This window comes from Bos javanicus, chromosome 8, assembly GCF_032452875.1.
Source record: "Bos javanicus breed banteng chromosome 8, ARS-OSU_banteng_1.0, whole genome shotgun sequence".
Lineage (NCBI taxonomy): Eukaryota > Metazoa > Chordata > Mammalia > Artiodactyla > Bovidae > Bos > Bos javanicus.
The window spans coordinates 45,168,888-45,188,354 of NC_083875.1; the positions used below are offsets into that span (position 1 = coordinate 45,168,888).

Genomic DNA, 19,467 nt, shown 5'->3' on the forward strand with positions numbered 1-19,467 from the left:
ATACTGAGTGCAGCACTTTAACAGCATCATCTTTAAGGAGCTGAAATAGCTCAACTGGAATTCCATCCCCTCCACTAGCTTATTTGTAGTAATGCTTCCTAAGGCCCACTTGACTTCATACTCCAGGATGTCTGAATCTAGGAGTGTGACCACACCATCATGGTTATCTGGGCCCTTAAGATTGTTTTGTATAGTTCTTCTGTGTATTGCCATATCTTCTTAGTCTCTTTTGCTTCTGTTAAGTCCATACCATTTCTGTCCTTTATCATACCCATCCTTGCATGAAACGTTCCCTTGATATGTCCAGTTTTCTTAAAGAGATCTCTAGTCTTTCCCATTCTATTGTTTCCTCCCTTTCTTTGCATTGTTCATTCAAGAAGGCCTTCTTATCTTTCCTTGCTATTCTCTGGAACTCTGCGTTCAGTTGGGAATGTCTTTCCCTTTCTCTCTTCCTTTTTGCTTCTCTTCTTTCCTTAGCTATTTGTAAAACCTCCTCAGACAACCACTTTGCCTTCTTGCATTTCTTTTTCTTTAGAATGGTTTTGGTCACCACCTCCTGTCCTGAACCTCTGTTCTGAACCTCTGTCCACAGTTCTTCAGGCACTCTGTCTACCAGATCTAATCCCTTGAATTTATTCATCAACTCCACTGTATAATAACAAGGGATTTGATTTAGGTCATACCTAAATGGCCTAGTGGTTTCCCCCACTTTCTTTAGTTTAAGCCTGAATTTTGCAATAAGAAGCTCATGATCTGAACCAGCCAGCTCCAGGTCTTGTTTTTGCTGACTGTATAGAGCTTTTCTCCATCTTTGGCTGCAAAGAATATAATCAGTCTGATTTTGATGTTGACCATTTGATGAGGTCCATGTATAGAGTCATCTTTTGTTTTGTTGGAAGGGAGTATTTTCTATAACCAGTGTTCTATTGAGAAAACTGTTAGTCTTTGCCCTACTTCATTTTGTACTCCAAGGTCAAACTTGCCTGTTGCTCCAGGTATCTCTGGTCTTCCTACTTTTGCATTCTGATCTCCTATGATGAAAAGGACATCTTTTTTGGTGTTAGTTCTAGAAAGTGTTGTGGGTGTTCATTGAACCAGTCAACTTCAGCTTCTTCAGCATTAGTGGTTGGGGTGTAGACTTGGGTTACTGTGATGTTGAATGGATTGCCTTGGAAATGAACCAAGATCATTCTGTTGTTTTTGAGATTCCACCCAAGGACTGAATTTCAAACTCTTTTTTTGACTATGAAATGTCTATTCCATTTCTTCTAAGGGATTCTTGCCCACGGTAGTAGATATAATGGTCATCTGAGTTAAATTACCCCATTCCCGTCCATTTTCGTTCACTGATTGCTAAGATTTTGATATTCGCTCTTGCCATCTCCTTCTTGACCACGTCCAATTTACCTTGATTCATGGACCTAACATTCCAGGTTCCTATGCAATATTGTTCTTTATAGCACCAGACTTTATTTTCACCACCGGACATATCCACAACAGAATGTCGTTTCCACTTTGGCTCATACTCTTCATTCTTTCTGGACCTGGTTTTCCGCTCTTCCCCAGTAGCATATTGGACACCTGCCGACCCAGGGGGCTCATCGTCTAGTGTCACATCTTTTTGCCTTTCATGCTCTTCGTGGGGTTCTGGCAGTAAGAGTACTAGAGGAGGTTTCCCATTCCCTCCTCCAGTGGGTCACATTTTGTCAGAACTCTTCACTGTGACCTGTCTTGGGTGGCCCTGCACAGCATGGCTCATAGCTGCATTGAGTTACGCAAGTCCCTTTGCCATGACAAGGCTGTGATCCTTGAAGGGGAATTATCAATATATAAGTTTTTTTTAAAAAATCATTAAAAGAATAACATTCTAAATACATACCAGTTATGTTTTATACCTAATAGGAAAATGAATAGTTAAAAACTTGGAGTATGAAGTTAGAAATTGAAATAATGTGTGTGATTGTGGAAGTTGGAAATACAATGGAGTTCAGAAGTGACACATAAATGCACACTAACTTAGACATTCATTTTTTTATATGAAAGTATATATATGCATATTATGTGTACATATGGTACATGTTTGTGTATGTGGTATATATGTATATGCTCTGCTGTGCTTATTTGCTCAGTCGTGTCCAACTGTACAAGCGCGTGGACTGTAGCCCACAAGGCTCCTGTCCATGGGGGGTCTCCAGGTAAGAATACTGGAGTAGGTTCCCATGCCCTCCTCCAGGGGATCTTCCCAACCCTGAGATTGAACCTAGATCTCCTGTAATGTAGGCAGATTCTTTACCATCTGAGCCGCTAGGGAAGCCCATATATGCATATACACATCATGTATACATATGGCTTTGGAATCATGCTAGGTAAATATGTATGAAAAACACTGTGTTGTATTTAAAAAGAGAGCCAGCACAGGGATGTGTTAATAGACATACATGCAAGGAAAACCTTAAATGATTCATTTTTCTCCTCATAGTTTAGCCTGTATTGCTGTGGTCTGAAAGTATAGGGAGGGTGGGGTGGTGTAGAGAGAGTTTAGAGAAGAAACACCCGGTTGACGAGTTGGGATGTACACTCTTTGGCCAAGTTAAAGAGTTGGCTCATTTTGCTTGAGAGAGACAGCCGTGACCTGGAGGTATTCAGGAATTTAAAGAATAATATGATGCTGAGAAAGATGACCAGCTGTTCTCCATAACTGATGAATATGTAATTTGAGGAAATAAATTCAAGCTGAATTGGAAAGAATTCAGACTGACTATTAGAACAATTTCCCAACTATGAGGGCTCCTGCCCAATTAAGATGGCTGGTCTGTGTTTTTCTGGAAGTCTCCATGACCACATAGATTCAAATAATTTTTAGAAGTGGGCAGGGATGGAAGGGGCAGAAAAGATAACATTTCTATATGTTCTTCAGCCTAAAAATTTTGATTCTGTGATTATTCGTTTAAAAAAAAAAAAGAAGTCCTAGTTAGATGGATTAGATTTCCCTCTAGTGGCCTAGAAAGGAATTAAGTACAACTGTGTTCTCACAGATCAGTCACTAGGAGCCAAATTAAAATTGAGAAGTAAACATGTATGGGTTTTCTTTTCTTTTTTTTCATTTAGGTGAATTTTCCTCTTAAATAAAACATCAAGCAGTCCTTATTTTTCTTATTTGGATGTTGATATCTGGACTCATGTTCTGCCATTACTGTGATTGTTTTCCCTGGAACTGAGACCCTTCCCTGGGATGGTCAATCTGATGGTGTGTGATAAACTCCCTTGGTTTGGTAATTTGGCAGGATTGTGACTAGTGACTGTCACAATCCACGGCTGTTTAGGATTTTGATGACAATGGGCCTTTCCCTTGGCCTCTGCTGAGATCACAGTTCTCTTCAAGGTACTGAACACATACTGGCTTGGGACAGAGACCCACCCTGTCTACCCACACTGTGGTCATTCTAGGACTAGAGGGAAAGTATGTTCCTTGTTGACAGCTTACTGCCACTGTAAGCCACTCATGTCAGTCCCACCAATAAAGCCTATCTCAAGTCCTCCTTTTTTATATACCATATAACCCCCCTCCCCCTGCCCTTGTTCCAAATCTCCTAAAGGCTATCTTGGTATTGCTGATTTATCCCGAGAACCTAGTGGTCTTAAGAAGCAGAAGAGCTAAATGTCATGCCTTGATCCTGACTTTGGGTCAATTTTGAATTATTGTTTAGAGACACACAGCTCTGAAAATAAATTATATTTCCTCTCCCTATGTCCCCATGTGTCATTCAAAATAAAAAAACAAAATTAGCTTTAAAAATAAATGTAAGGAAATCTAACAACACTTCGACTTGTTTTTCCTTATGAGGCTTTTTGGTGCTTCTACTTTGCTGCGCCCAAAGCACATGTTTAACCAGCTATTGGTTAACCTGGTGCTGTTTCTGTACACAAATCAGAGCCTTCTGGATCTTGTTTGGATCTCCTCTGAAAAGGGAGCATGAATGAATTTGCCTTGGTCACACAAATACAGAGGGTCACTGGCTGTAACTCCTCTCGCCAGATGAATGGATTTGACAGGCTGCGGCCAGCACAATCTGGCTTTCCCAGCATTCTCTTTGTTCCAGCCCAGATGCACAGCACAACCAAGTTTTCATGCCTTTCAGCAAAAAGCTACTGAAGGCTCATTGGCTGGCAGTGATTCAGGCTTTCTTTGAATCAGTGCCCTTATTTGGTGGATAGTAAAACTTGCGCTCAAAAATAAGAGTGTATCTTGGCAAATTAACACTGGTGGTGAACCCAGAGATTGTCTGTGACCTTCAGAAGAAGGCTCAGGAGGAGACCATGCACACAAGCAGCCTTAGGAGGAGGAAGCATCACCCGGGTTCCCCACCATGATCACACGTTTTCCCCATGATGAATGCAAGATCTGGGCAGTCAGGTGAGGAATATACCCGTTTCACTCTCCTATCTGCTCTTAGCTGATTTTAAGTTTGATGCCCTAATCTTCAGAAGAGACACCCTATTGAAGAAGCAGAAGACGGTGTTGAAGAAAAGATGGGTTCTCCATCCTTTGTTTTTGCTTCCCAAGAAAGTTGCAAGGTGGGACACACTTCAGAGAGCAGCATTTCACTACCTTGAAGAATGCTTAGGCCTTAGGCAGGAGGGGAAAGCAATGGAAGGTTTATGAAACTCTCTCTTTACTATTATTGTTTTTGTTGGGGGGCAGGAGTGGTGGTTGGTTAGTTTCATTTCTGAGCATTTTTGTTGGTGGAAGTCACTGTGTCAAGGCATTGTTTGGTAAGTATTCCAAACTTAATTATAGGGGGTGGGAGGTAGATGAGGCTATGAGAATGTCTTAAAATATAGGTTTTATTACTGTTTGCATATGGTGAGGCCAATAGATTAGGACATGATTTGTCACTGAAAAGATAGCTTGTTACTCACCATTCCCAAGATGAGGGGCCAAGTCACTCCATGCAAGGCCTCAGGAGGAAGCACCAGAATTGGTTATGAGGCAGAAGGAATGTGGGGGGAAATGTAGGTAAGAAGTTTTATTGTGGTTTCCGTGAAAAGGAAGAAGTGAGGCAGGGTTCATAGGCTTAGAATTGGCTAGTCTGAATAATTTCAGCAGGTTCTGGGGTATAGACACTGTTCTTAGTTGTCCAGCACCTGGCCCTGGGTTCATTAGGGCTAGGAGATAGTGGTCTGAGTTTGAGAGCCCAACAAAGGAGATGGTTGGGGTATGCGCTCTGGATTGGTTGATGTGATTATGAAAGGTGTGCTTCCAAGAGAGCTATTTGCTATTTCTAGAAATTAGCTAACCCTGAAAGAGCAGTCCCTTCCAATGTCAGCAACATCCTGAGACGTCAAAGCATCAGAATGAAAGACATGTCTAAGACGAAGAAGTAAAAAACACAGTCACTTTTGCAGATGAATAATATTGTGAAGGCATCAAGATTTTGTTTTTTTTTCATATACTATATTGAGGCCAAATGACCCACTGTTGAAAGACTGGGCTTCAGAATCCTACATCTTTGATCTTGAGCCCCGGTTCTGCCATTTTCCAGTTTTGTAATCTTGGACAATTAGTTTCTGTAAATTTCAGTTCCTTTATCAATCACAGAGGAATAAAAATACTTTTTATTTCATAGGATTATAGTGGTGATTACATGAAATAATTCATATAAATTGTTTTGGACATGCTTGACACATAATATTATTGTTCTTGCCATTATTTTTATTAATAGCAATGTAGACCATATTTCTGATCATGTGAGGATCAAAAAGGCCCAAAGTAACTAGTAATTTGTTTTGAAAATGAACTTAACCTGTTGTGTCTTATCATCTTCCCTTAAATTCTCTGAGGACCAACTGGATCTATGGGAGATGTCCCAAGAGAACTGGCAGCCACTAAGGATGTTGGTCTTATGAGAGGGTGCCAGGGCTCTGTGGCACAGTGTTCTGGTTACACAGCACTGTTTTGAAAGGTTCAGAAATGAATTTGAAATTCCTTTCCTGTCTCTCCATTCTCCTTTCTTTTTCTCACTCCTCCCATTATTGAGAACTGGTAAATTCACGGAGCTAGTGGAACTAATTTGCCACCTTCCTGGCTTGATGCAAGAGGTACTGAGTTGGGTTGTTCAATAATTCTGTTTTATCCAAGATAATGTGTAATTGGTTGGTTGTTCCCATCTCATTTGTAGGAGAAAAAAAGATGATTTTAAAGACTAGAGTAAGTGTGAGATACAGAAAAGATTTCTGGAGTCTCTGTTGCTGGTCATGAGGCATGTGCTTGCTAACCTCTAAAGCATTAAATGCAAAAATTAGTCCCATGAATTGGGAGATGGGTATTGACATTACTATACACATTACTGTGTATAAAACATAAGGACCTACTGTATAGCACAGGGAACTCTACTCAATACTCTGTGATGTCCTACATGGGAAAAGAATCTAAAACAGAGTGGATTTATGTATATGTGTAACTGATTCACTTTGCTACACAACTGAAACTAACACAACATTGTAAATCAATTAAACTCCAATTAAAATTTTTTTTTTTAATTAGTCCCATGGAGTAGGTGTTAGCAAGCTTTCTCTGTAAAAGCCATATAGTAAATACTTTGTTTTACTCACTGTATTAGTTTCTTAGGGCTGATGTAGCTACCACAGATTGGGTGTTTCAACAACAGAAATGTATTGTCTCACACAGTTCTGGAGACTAGAAGTTCAAGGTCAAGGCATTGGCAGGATTGGCTCCTTCTAAGGGCTGTGAGGGAAGGATCTGTTCCAGGCTTGTCTCCTGGGTTTGTAAATAGCTTCCTTCCGCCTCTATCTCTTTATATGATCTTCCTTCTATGTGTGCCTGTGTCCAAATTCCTCATCTTATCAGTAGACCAGGCCTACTGGAGTAGGGCCTCCCCTAGTGACTTCATTTTAATTTGATTGCCACTGTAGAGAACTTGTCTCCAAAAATGATCACACTCTGATGTACTTCAGCACGTCCAGACTTTAGTATGTGGATTTGGAGGGGGACGCAGCTCAGCCCCTAACGCTTGTCATACAGTCTGTGTTGCAACTTCTCACCTGCTATTGTAGCATAAAAGCAGCCACCAACAATACATAAATGAATTAGTAAATTTATTTATTGAATTCAGAGTTATTGAATTTCATGTAACTTTCACAAATAACAAAATACTCTTCTGATTTTTTCCCAACCATTTAAAAACACAAAAACTAGTCTTAGTTTACAGGCTATACAAAAACCAGGTAATAGACCAGGTTTAGTCTGAGGACCATAGTTTGCTGACGCTGGCCTTTTTTAACTTTATGCACAATTTCTGATTACATTCAGTGAAGCGTACATCCAAATGAGTTTGGTTCAACAATGGATTTTGTAAAAGGTACAGTTACATTTGTATTCACATTTATGTTTACATACAGAGGTGAATTCTAATGTTTTTTTTAAAAAAGTATCAAATATCCCTGGAAATCTCCAAAATTGGCCTTCTGAGATGGAGCTCTCTGGCTTTTGATTGCTGCAGAACATGAAAGAAAAATGTCTTTGAGCGTGTTTGTTTCATGAAATTGAATTCCTTTTTCAGGTTTTTGGTTTCTTCTAGGAAGGACTCCTTCTTTTTCCTATTTAAAGCAATTGCTTATAAATGATTTTCAGATGGGCAGCACTAGAGCTATGTTGAAAGACAAAGGAAAACTATTCAGGAAGGACTTCATGGATAAATGGAATGAAAAAAGAAAGATATGGGAGAGAGCTCTGGTCAGTACTTAAAATGCATGGGCAGCAAGTGTGGGCTATTTTAGTGCTTGTGCACACCCAGGAGTGCCCTTGTGTGTTCTGGTGTGAATGAGGCTCCCAGGAGTGCCTCACAAGGAGTGATTGCATTTCAGGTGCTTTCCCAGTGACCTTCAAACCACTCCCCACAAAAGCCCCAGATCCCTTAGGAAGCCAAGTCTATTGTTGCTTTTTGATCTTGGTTTGCTTTGTTACAAAGTTGCTTTGCTTAGTTACAACCTCAGGAACTGCAGTGAAGATGGGCAGTGTGGTATTCCACAGAAGTTAAGATACCTTGGTAACTGACTAAGATTTTCCGGTTGTACATTTTGTACTGTCTTTAACCACATGGGCATTTCTCTACTAGTGAATCCAACTGCTGACCCGGACATATTAACATAGGGTATTTCATTTTGATATTGCTCAGAATTTGCAGTCCTGATGAATTCACCATGCATGTAATGAATAAGATTTACTAAAAAGTTTAAAAGCAGATGTAATTTATATTCTTTCTGTCAGTATTTGAAACTCTTGCAACTTAAAGAGCAGTCCTTGGCCAGCAGCATCAGCACCAGTTTCACCTGGTTGCTTCTTGGATGCAAAATCTCAGGCCCCACCCCAGACCTGCCAAATCAGATTTTGCATTTTAACAAGCTCCCTGAGGGCATCTGTGTCCACTGAGCATTCCAGCTGTGGCAGTCTTCAGGGTCCTTATCTCCTCCACTTCTGCTTGGCAGGATTGACTTTCCCTTCAGACCAGATAGGGCGTCCCTGGTAGCTCAGATGGTAAAGAATCTGCCTGCAATGCAGGAGACATGGGTTTGATCCCTGGGTCTGGGTCAAGAAGATCCCCAGGAGATGGGAATGGCTACCCACTTCTGTGCTCTTGCCTGGAGAATTCCATGGACAGAGGACCCTGACAGGCTATAGTCCATGGAGTCACAAAGAATCAAACATGACTGAGCAACTAACACTTTCACTTTCTTCCAGACAAGTCCCTCTAAAGCCCAACTGCTAGGAGGCATGTGTAGGGGGTAACTGGCCTCTGCTACTATCTCCTCTTCCTGGAAAATTACCAAAAGTGCAGAAAATAACCTACAGTGTCCCAAGAGCTTTGAAGACCTGTTTCTGCTTCAAAGAACACTTAACAAAAAACGAAATAAGAAAATCAGTTTCACTTTGCATCTCCATAGAAACCCTACCTCAGTATCAACTCCACACATTAGACTGTGTTTTCTTCACACAATTACATTAGTCAAACTGAGAGATTCAAAATAACCAGAATGAAGAAAGTTCTGATTCAGTTTTAGCAAGATAGGAAACCTTGCTAAAGTTGTGGCAGTCTAGCACTACTTCAGTTATTCAGTTCAGTTCAGTTTAATCGCTCAGTCACGTCCGACTCTTTGCGACCCCATGAATTGCAGAATGCCAGGCCTCCCTGTCCATCACCAACTCCCGGAGTTCACACAAACTCATGTCCATCAAGTTGGTGATACCATCCAGCCATCTCATCCTCCGTTGTCTGCTTCTCCTCCTGCCCCCAATCCCTCCCAGCATCAGAGTCTTTTCCAATGAATCAACTCTTTGCATGAGGTGGCCAAAGTATTGGAGTTTCAGCTTCAGCATCAGTCCTTCCAATGAACACCCAGGACTGATCTCCTTTAGAATGGACTGGTTGGATCTCCTTGCAGTCCAAGGAACTCTCAAGAGTCTTCTCCAACACCACAGTGCAAAAGCATCAATTCTTCGGCACTCAGCTTTCTTCACAGTCCAGCTCTCACATCCATACATGACTACTGGAAAAACCATAGCCTTGACTAGACAGACCTTTGTTGGCAAAGTAATATCTCTGCTTTTCAATATGCTATCTAGGTTGGTCATAACTTTCCTTCCAAGGAGTAAGTATCTTTTAATTTCATGGCTGCAGTCACCATCTGCAGTGATTTTGGAGCCCCAAAAAATAAAGTCTGACACTATTTCCAGTGTTCCCCATCTATTTTCCATGAAGTGATGGGACCAGATGCCATGATCTTCATTTTTTGAATATTGAGCTTTAAGCCAACTTTTTCACTGTCCTCTTTCACTTTCATCAAGAGGCTTTTTAGTTCCTCTTCACTTTCTGCCATAAGGGTGGTGTCATCTGCATATCTGAGGTTATTGATATTTCTCCCCGCAATCTTCATTCCAGCTTGTGCTTCTTCCAGCCCAGCGTTTCTCATAATGTATTCTGCATATAAGTTAAATAAGCAGGGTGACAATATACAGCCTTGATGTACTCCTTTTCCTATTTTGAACCAGTCTGTTGTTCCATGTTCAGTTCTAACTGTTGCTTCCTGACCTGCATATAGGTTTCTCAAGAGGCAGGTCAGGTGGTTTGGTATTCCCATCTCTTTCAGAATTTTCCACAGTTTATTGTGATCCACACAGTCAGAGGCTTTGGCATAGTCAATAAAGCAGAAATAGATGTTTTTCTGGAACTCTCTTGCTTTTTCCATGATCCAGCGGATGTTGGCAATTTGATTTCTGGTTCCTCTGCCTTTTCTAAAACCAGCTTGAACATCTAGAAATTCATGGTTCACATACCGCTGAAGCCTGGCTTGGAGAATTTTAAGCATTACTTTACTAGCGTGTGACATGAGTGCAATTGTGTGGTAGTTTGAGCATTCTTTGGCATTGCCTTTCTTTGGGATTGGAATGAAACCGGACCTTTTCCAGTCCTGCGGCCACTGCTGAGTTTTCCAAATTTGCTGGCATATTGAGTGTAGCACTTGCATAGCATCATCTTTCAGGATTTGGAATAGCTCCACTGGAATTCCATCACCTCCACTAGCTTTGTTCGTAGTGATGCTTTCTAAGGCCCACTTGACTTCACATTCCAAGATGTCTGGCTCTAGGTGAGTGATCACACCATCGTGATTATCTGGGTCATGAAGCTCTTTTTTATACAGTTCTTCCGTGTATTCTTGCCACCTCTGCTTAATATCTTCTGCTTCTGTTAGGTCCATACCATTTCTGTCCTTTATCCAGCCCATCTTTGCATGAAATGTTCCCTTTGGTATGTCTAATTTTCTTGAAGAGATCTCTAGTCTTTCCCATTCTGTTGTTTTCCTCCACTTCTTTGCATTGATCACTGAGGAAGGCTTTCTTATCTCTCCTTGCTATTCTTTGGAACTCTGCATTCAGATGCTTATATCTTTCCTTTTCTCCTTTGCTTTTCACTTCTCTTCTTTTCTCAGCTATTTGTAAGGCCTCCTCAGACAGCCATTTTGCTTTTTTGCACTTCTTTTCCATGGGGATGGTCTTGCTCCCTGTCTCCTGTACAATGGCACAAACCTCCGTCCATAGTTCATCAGGCACTCTGTCTATCAGATCTAGTCCCTTAAATCTATTTCTCACTCTCACTGTATAATCATAAGGAATTTGATTTAGGTCATACCTGAATGGTCTAGTGCTTTCCCCCACTTTCTTCAATTTAAATCTGAATTTGGCAATAAGGAGTTCATGATCTGAGCCACAGTCAGCTCCCAGTCTTGTTTTTGTTGACTGTATAGAGCTTCTCTATCTTTGGCTGCAAATAATATAATCAGTCTGATTTCAGTGTTGACCATCTGGTTATGTCCATGTGTAGAGTCTTCTCTTGTGTTGTTGGAAGAGAGTGTTTGTTATGACCAGTGTGTTCTCTTGGCAAAACTCTATTAGCCTTTGCCCTGCTTCATTCCGTACTCCATGGCCAAATTTGCCTGTTACTCCAGGTGTTTCTTGACTTCCTACTTTTGCATTCAAGTGCCCTCTAATGAAAAGGTAAAAGGTCTTCATAGAACCATTCAACTTCAGCTTCTTCAGCGTTACTTCAATTATTAATACCAGGTAATACCATAGTGTACTTCAAGTACCTAAGGGTGATATGGCAGCCCAGTCTCAAAGGCGAAGTCCATAGAACAACACATTCTTTTGTTAAAAGTGGAAGGCCCTGTCAGTCACTGCACACATTAAATGCATATTCACCGTCCATAAATTCCACTCACAGTCTTTCTGTCTCGAGGAGGACATCCATTAATTCCACTCACACTCCTTTATGTCTCGAGGAGAGGTCGCTCCTATCATCTTAGAGCCTGGAGTTGAGGATTCCTCTCCAAGGCTCAGGCAGCCTCACAGCACAAGTTCTCTTTCTTCTCTCGTTGCTTTTGCTCCTCACACTCTGGGTCGTGGTCCTTGCTAACTCGCCGCTCTAGACGCAGATACACCCTAAAGGAATGTGTTCTGAGTGCAGCCATGTCTGTTCCTTTGTTTTCAGCTTTGTCTTGTTCACCTGCCGTCTAACTGTATTCATGCTGGCTGGATAGAGGAGCCATGGGTGAACACAAGCAAAAAGGAAGGGATTTCCTGGGGCCCAGAGCATCTCACTGATGCAGAGAGATTTTAGTTCTGACTGGAGCGGCCTTAGGTGTCTTTCATTCAAAGAGCTGAGTATACTTGTGATATTCTTCATCTTCTTTTATCTAAGCTTCTATCAAGAAAGATCATATGAACTTCATTTTATGGGCAAGGAAGCAGAAAGCAGTGGGGTTATTATGTGTCTACCAAAGGTTGACCTGCTAGGGCTAGAATGCTAGTCTACTGACTTCTGCCATGTTGTTATAGCAAGCCAGGCTTCCTGCTTCAAGAACAACAACAACAATAAAAATACTCATTAGCATGTATCACATACCTGCCTGTATTAGGCTGGGTGAATGCTGCATGTTTTGTGTGTTTTGTACCTAATTCTCACCACAGTCCAGTGGGATAGGTACTCATCCATTCTTGTGCAAATGAGAAAACTTTGGCCCTGAGAATTTGAATAACCTACTCTTTCTAAGTGGTATAGCTCTGCACTCATAAAATATATATTCACTGTCCATAAATTCCATCCACAGTCTTGATGTCTCTGGGAAGACTTTTAGAGTAGAGGGCTTACTTCTATCATTTGAGAGCCTGGTGTTGAAGATTTTGCTGCACTGTCTATAGAATGAGATGGAGGGTGCTAACAGTATCCTAGGTCTCAAGTTATTTCTGTATGTAATTTTTTCAAACAAAATGGTCGTTAAACAATAAAAGATTATAAAGCACCTGAAGAGACAGAGCAATGTGCACCACAATTAATAGAAAATATAGACTAGAAAGACATGTGAAGGATACATTGAGGTCTAGCATAATTTAATTGGGGTCTCAAAAGGAAAGGAGAGATTGCAGTATAGGTAAAACTTGAAAACATCATAGCTGAGGATGTCCCAGAACCAATGGAAGAAAACAGTCCACTGATTCTAGAAGCCCAAGCAGGATAAATAAAAATAAATTCACACCTGGACACATCAGACTAAAACTTCAGAAAATCAAAGACAAAAAATAAAAATCAAAGACAAAGTTGTTTGATTGAGAGCTAATTTTTCAACAACATTGAAAATCAGAAGGCTGAAATAAAATAACTGACAGTCTAGAAACTATCTCTCTAAATTGAAAGCAACATACATTTTTAGACAAATTAAAAACTGAGAGAATAAGCTACCAGCAGACCCACACAAAAAAAGATTCTCAAAGATATTTTTCAGTGAGGAGGAAAATTATCCCACATAAAACTTAAGAGATGCATCAAAGAATAAAAAGCAAAGTTAATAAGACCGGTTTTTATGAACATTAGCTATGTAAAACATAAATAGTAATGTCATGATGCTGAAATTTTTATCATATTCATATTATAAAGAGCTAAAATATTATAAAGAACTAAAATAATATTGTAAAGCCACAAAGCTTCCCTGGTGGCTCAGTGGTAAAGAATCCACCTACCAATCAGGAGATGCAGGTTCGATCCCTGGGTTGGGAAGATCCCTTGGAGAAGGAAATGGCTATCCACTCCAGTATTCTTGCCTGGGAAATCCCATTGACAGAGGAACCTGGTGAGCTACAGCTCAGGGCTGGCAGAGACTTGGATATGACTTAGTGTGCACACAAAATGTACAACCACAAGAGTTCTAAGAACCAGTGAGAGTAATCATAGTTAAGGTATATTAATATCCTTGCATATCTTGGGAAAAAGTAAAAATATGGATCATTATTAAACTTTGATAGATCAAGAAATGCTTTTGTAATTTCTAGGTAACCATAACACACACATAAATAGAAAGGATAGAACTTCTGATCTAAGAGAGGAAAACAGAGACTAGCTTTAAAAATCAAGACAAGAAAGAAAAAAAGAGCAAACAAAAAGCTTGTAAGATGGTAGATTTAAATACAAGTGTATTTGTCATTGCATTAAATGTGGATAAGCTAAATGCTCCAGGGAAAAGACAAAGTCTGGATTTTTTAAAAAGGCAAAAGCTGTTTATAAGAGACGTGTTAAACAAAAATACAGAAAATTTGGAACTAATAATAATCAAAAATCTGACTTTATTAGTTTCAGGTTAAAGTCAAAAGTATTGCTAAATATAAAGAGGAACTCTTCACAATGATCAAAGGTTTAATTCCCCCAGGAAGATCTAACAATTTTATATTTATAAGGCAAAAATTTGATAAAAGATAAGAATAAATAGAGAAATGTAAAATAGCCTTGGAATATTTTAGTACTGCTGTCAGGAATTATTAGAACAAGGTGACAGAAAAATTAGTAAGGCTATGGGATAGTTGAACGGCATAGTTAACATGCCTTATGTATGGATGCTACACCAAACAACATCCACATGTAAATTCTTTTCATGCCACAGGGAACATGTATGAAAATTAACTATATACTAGGGAATAAAATGATATGGAGTATTATCACAAGGGCAATTAATTTAGAAAATAATAACAAAGTGGATATAGAAAAGCATTTGACAGATGCTTTTTAAAATCATCTATATTCATGATAAAAAATTCTGCACCTAGGAATCAAAAGGAAGTCCTTTAATCTCATAGAGTACTGCTAAAGAAAACTCTTGGACATAGGCTATAGGTGTTGACAGGATGTCATGCTAATTAGGGAAACAATTTGATGTGTTCATGTAGAACTTAAATCTTCGAGGGCCCCAGAAGTACAAGCATCAGGTATAACTTTTACGTACTTCCCTGTGATTGCTGTATTTCACAGTACTGTGAACAGAGAAACCTTTTACAGCAAGGCATGAAAACATTATTTTAAATACTCATAAAATGGAAACATTTTCCTCAGTAGAAGGGCAGTGTAGGGTAGTGAGATACAGCCCAACTTTGCAGTTAAAATCATGGCAGTGACTGGGTTCAGAGCTCAGCCCTGCCATCTACCAGCTGCATGTCTTTGAGCAAGTGATGTAATGCCTCTGAGCCTCAGTTTTCTCACCTTTAAAATGGGGCTAATACTACCTACCTCACATAATAGATATATCTATCATCGATTATATAAAGATATAACCATCTACTATAAAGATTAACTCAGTGCATGAATTTGGAATACTGCTTGGCATGCAATACATAGACAGTGTCAGCTATTAAAAACTGCTAAAGAAGAACAAAAACTTTAGCACCCAAGGCACAAAGTATAGATGAAAGCAAGAGAAGGCATTTCATTTTCCCACGACTTTCGCAAGCCAGTAAATCAATTCTCTGTTTTCTTGTATAGCCGATTCTATTGCCTGTGACTTAAACCCAGCCAAGAAACAGAACATCTTCTGGCTTCCAAGACTGCTTAGACAAGAGCAGGGATTATGTGATGTTCATATGTGCAAGCTACATGTTTAGCAGGGTGAGGCCTCCTGGCAGCCTTCAGTGATGGAGCCACAAGTGCAGGCGGGGATGCTGCTGAGGGCCAGGCTGTATCTCATTTCATGCTTACAACAGTTCTGTGGAGCAGGAACTATTCTTAGCATCCCAGTTTCAAAATTGATGCACAGAAATAACAAAACCAAGGATACACAGAGACATTAAGCATCTTGTCTGTGAGTGCTGGAGGGGGATTTAAGGCCAAGCCTAATAGATCCCGGTGTGCAACCAACATACTATAAGTCCTCTCATTGTACTCAAGTCTTAACTTCTTGCCCCACTTCCTGAGTGGTCAAGCAGTATATCAACCTAAAACACTGCTTGGATGGTTCACCTTTCGCTCTGATTGGCTGCTCTTGCTTCACAAATCACCCTAACACTTGGTGGCACCCTACAACAATGATTTCAGCATGCTCATGGGGCCTGTAGGCTAGGAATTTGGGCATAACAGAGTTGGGTGGCTTGCCTCTGCACCCGAATGTCTTAGAATCTCCAGTGGGAAAACTAAAAAAAACTGGGAGTGACTCAGATGGCTGGGAGCTGGAATCTTCTGGAGACCTCTTCACCATTTTGGCCTTGAGATAGTCATCTTCTGACACAGGAGGTTGCTGAGGGCAGTGTGGGGAAGCTGCCAGGCATCTGTGACCAAGACTCACAAGTCATAGAACAGCACTCCTGCCAAACTCTATTGGCTGAACAAGCCTGCCAAGTTTCTAGAGAAGAGGAACTAGACCCCACCTCTTAGTGGGAAACTGTTAACGTCATTTTTATCCTTTTAATTTGGATCATAATATCAATATAATAAAGAGGGTCCCAGGCCTAAAAGCCAATGATGGTTCAGCAGCATAGAGTTCCTAAGACATATTCTCTTTATCTATACCTTCTGGTTTGGAAAATGTTTTTGAAATAAGTGTTATAAGTGTTTATACAGCAAACAAAAAAAATTGTGTTTAATCACAAATGAGTGTGATTTCAATAGCTATGTGTGTACCAGAATCATTGTGGGAGCTTGTTAGAGCTACACATTCCCTGTCTGGTCCCTAGATCCACTGAAATGGCATCTCTATGATGGGAGCCCAGAGGAGCATCCCCAGGTGATTCCTATCTCATCCTCAGGTAGCCATCTGCTGACCAGTCTTTGGGAGACTGCTCCTGATGCTTTTAATCTGTCTCTAAGGAGCAAGGCATTCTGGGATCTACACGCAGAAACCCAAGCTGAATCACATTATTGTTCCAACCCTAGGAATCTAGTTGTCTTAAAGTGGCTATGACTACTTATAACCTAGATCCTGGCTTCAAAAGAGGAGGTGAACGACTACAAAGAGAGTCCCTTGAGAACATAAACTGGAGAGTGGTGTGTGTGTGTGTGTGTGTGTGTGTGTGTGTGTGTTTTAAACCTCTGCCTTTAATCTTGGAGTTCAGTTCAGTTGCTCAGTCATGTCCAACTCTTTGCGAACCCATGAACTGCAGCATCCCAGGCCTCCCTGTCCATCACCAACTCCCAGAGTTCACCCAAACCCATGTCTATTGAGTCGGTGATGCCATCCAACCATCTCATCCTCTGTCATCCCATTCTCCTCCTGCCCTCAATCTTTCCCAGCATCAGGGTCTTTTCAAATGAGTCAGCTCTTCGCATCAGGTGGCCAAAGTATTGGAGTTTCAGCCTCAGCATCACTCCTTCCAATGAACACCCAGGGCTGATCTTTAGGATGGACTGGTTGGATCTCCTTGCAGTTCAAGGGACTCTCAAGAGTCTTCTCCAACACCACAGTTCAAAAGCATCAATTCTTCGGCACTCAGTTTTCTTTATAGTCCAATTCTCACATCCATACATGACCACTGGAAAAACCATAACCTTGACTAGACAGACCTTTGTTAACAAAGTAACATCTCTGCTTTTTACTATGCTATCTAGGTTGGTCATAACTTTCCTTCCAAGGAGTAAGCGTCTTTTAATTTTATGGCTGCAGTCACCATCTGCAGTGATTTTGGAGCCCAGAAAAATAAAGTCAGCCACTGTTTCCACTGTTTCCCCTGTTTCCCCATCTATTTGCCATGAAGTGATGGGACCGGATGCCATGATCTTGGAGTTACATTTTGCTAACAGTTTTGCAAGTGGGGAGGTGGGCAATCTAGTTTCCCTTTAAACCAGCAAGTGTATTCTTATCAGGAAAACCTTTGATGTCTATTGTGGAGTTACCCAGTAAAGAGAAACATGGAGACATGCTAGGGACATTGGAGGAGGTAGGCGAAAGTGTGGCAGTTTGAACCAGTCAGTCATTTCCCATCTTTTGCCATGTTTTGGGGGCAGATAGAGGGATAGAAAGAAGAGAGGAAAGAGGGAAAGGGAGAGAGTGACCAGGGGAGCAGTTCTATGACAGGGAAGCTGTGAACTCTTGCAGGTCGGTCTGTGTTTGCACAACAGGACAATGAAAGGCCCCCAAGATTCTTCCTGGCGCCTTTCAACCATGCCCCCGAATGCTGGCCAGCACGTGTGTGTGTATTCTCTCCTTCTCCAGCCTAACATGATACTTCTGAGTGTGGACCCAAAGGCAGCTCCAGTTTGAATAAGTAGGAAAAATGGCTTCAGGACTCTTCTGCTTGATTTTGGATTTGCGACCTAAGTGCTGCTGCTCACCTCCTAAAGCCCCAAGTCAGTCGTAAAGATGGGGGAGGGGGTAGGAGGGGCCGGGCAGGCCTGGGCAATGTGGTTTCTGTCAGGCTCATCACTGCACTCCCAGGACGCTAGTTTAGTTTTTGCTTTGATTGAACTTCTTTGGGAGTCTCTCCTCGCTCATCTCCTGAGATGGTTTTCTCCCCCTCAGAAAAGAGCTTTTATGGAGGCCTGTTTTCTTATATTTGCAAGATAGATGGGCACCCTCAGGGAGGGAGCTTGCACTTGGAATTCAGATTTATCTATAGTCATTCTTCATATTCTGTATTTTGGTTAATTTTAGGTCCATTTTGGATCAAGACACATAGATTTATTACATGAAAAGGGGATTAAATTTAGGAGCATGGTTGTATGCATTGTATTAATAATAAAAGAGCAAGATGTTTGCAGTGTTTAGCATTTTCAGTTAACTTTTATTAGCAAAAGAAATTATTTGATATTTGCTTTCAGTAACAGTTTCTCTTCTAGATGCTTCTCAAATGGATTTGAAATAACCAGTCATCTTTGTTAGTTAAAATATGGGCTCCTGGAAACAGGGCGGCATCTAGCCTCTAGGGCTCCTTTTTGTGAATTAGAAAAAGCCCCCTCAGGAGGAATGCACAGGATAGTGAGGCTGGCAAAGAGCATCTTTGTGAAAAGGCAAAGGCAGCCTGTCCTCTGATGCAGATCCTTGTGAGGACGCCTGCCTTGCTGAGAGGAGCTGGCATACACTTCCACCCTCAATTACCTCTTTGGGCCAGGCCCTTATAAAGTGGCCCTGACTGTTAGTTACAGATCCCAGGACATGGCTCTCTCTGGTACATTATGTGAGTGTTTGGGATTTGAGGGTCAATGTAATCAAAAACTTTCTCCCTACTGTAGAGCACAAGGAACTATACTCAATATTTTGTAATAACCAAAAGGGAAAAGAATCTGAAAAAGAACAGATATATACATATATATGTATAAGTGAATCACTTTGCTGTACACCTGAAACTAACACAATATTATAAATCAATTATACTTCAACTTTTAAAAAGTTCAGAAAAAAAAAACAAAAAACCCTTTCTACAACACTGAGATGTATTGGAAACAAAGCCAGAGGATGCCTCCAAGTTTATAATCTCAGAATCTCAGCAGGTTGCTCCGACTCCTAGGATGCAGGAAATGTCACATTCCTGTATTGTATGGGTCTCTAACTCCCATCTGACTTGGCAAGAAGCACAGCAGTGGCCATCTGGGGCTCCTTCCCTTTTCCAGATCATATGAAACAGCTCAGAGGAGATGGAGCACGGAGGTG

General features: G+C 40.9%; 1 protein-coding gene across 1 annotated transcript in view; it reads left to right on the plus strand.

Moving 5' to 3' along the window:
- The window catches only part of PGM5 (phosphoglucomutase 5), a 210,350-nt gene that overhangs the window by 183,749 nt on the left and 7,134 nt on the right, over window positions 1-19,467 (plus strand). The window lies entirely within an intron of this gene.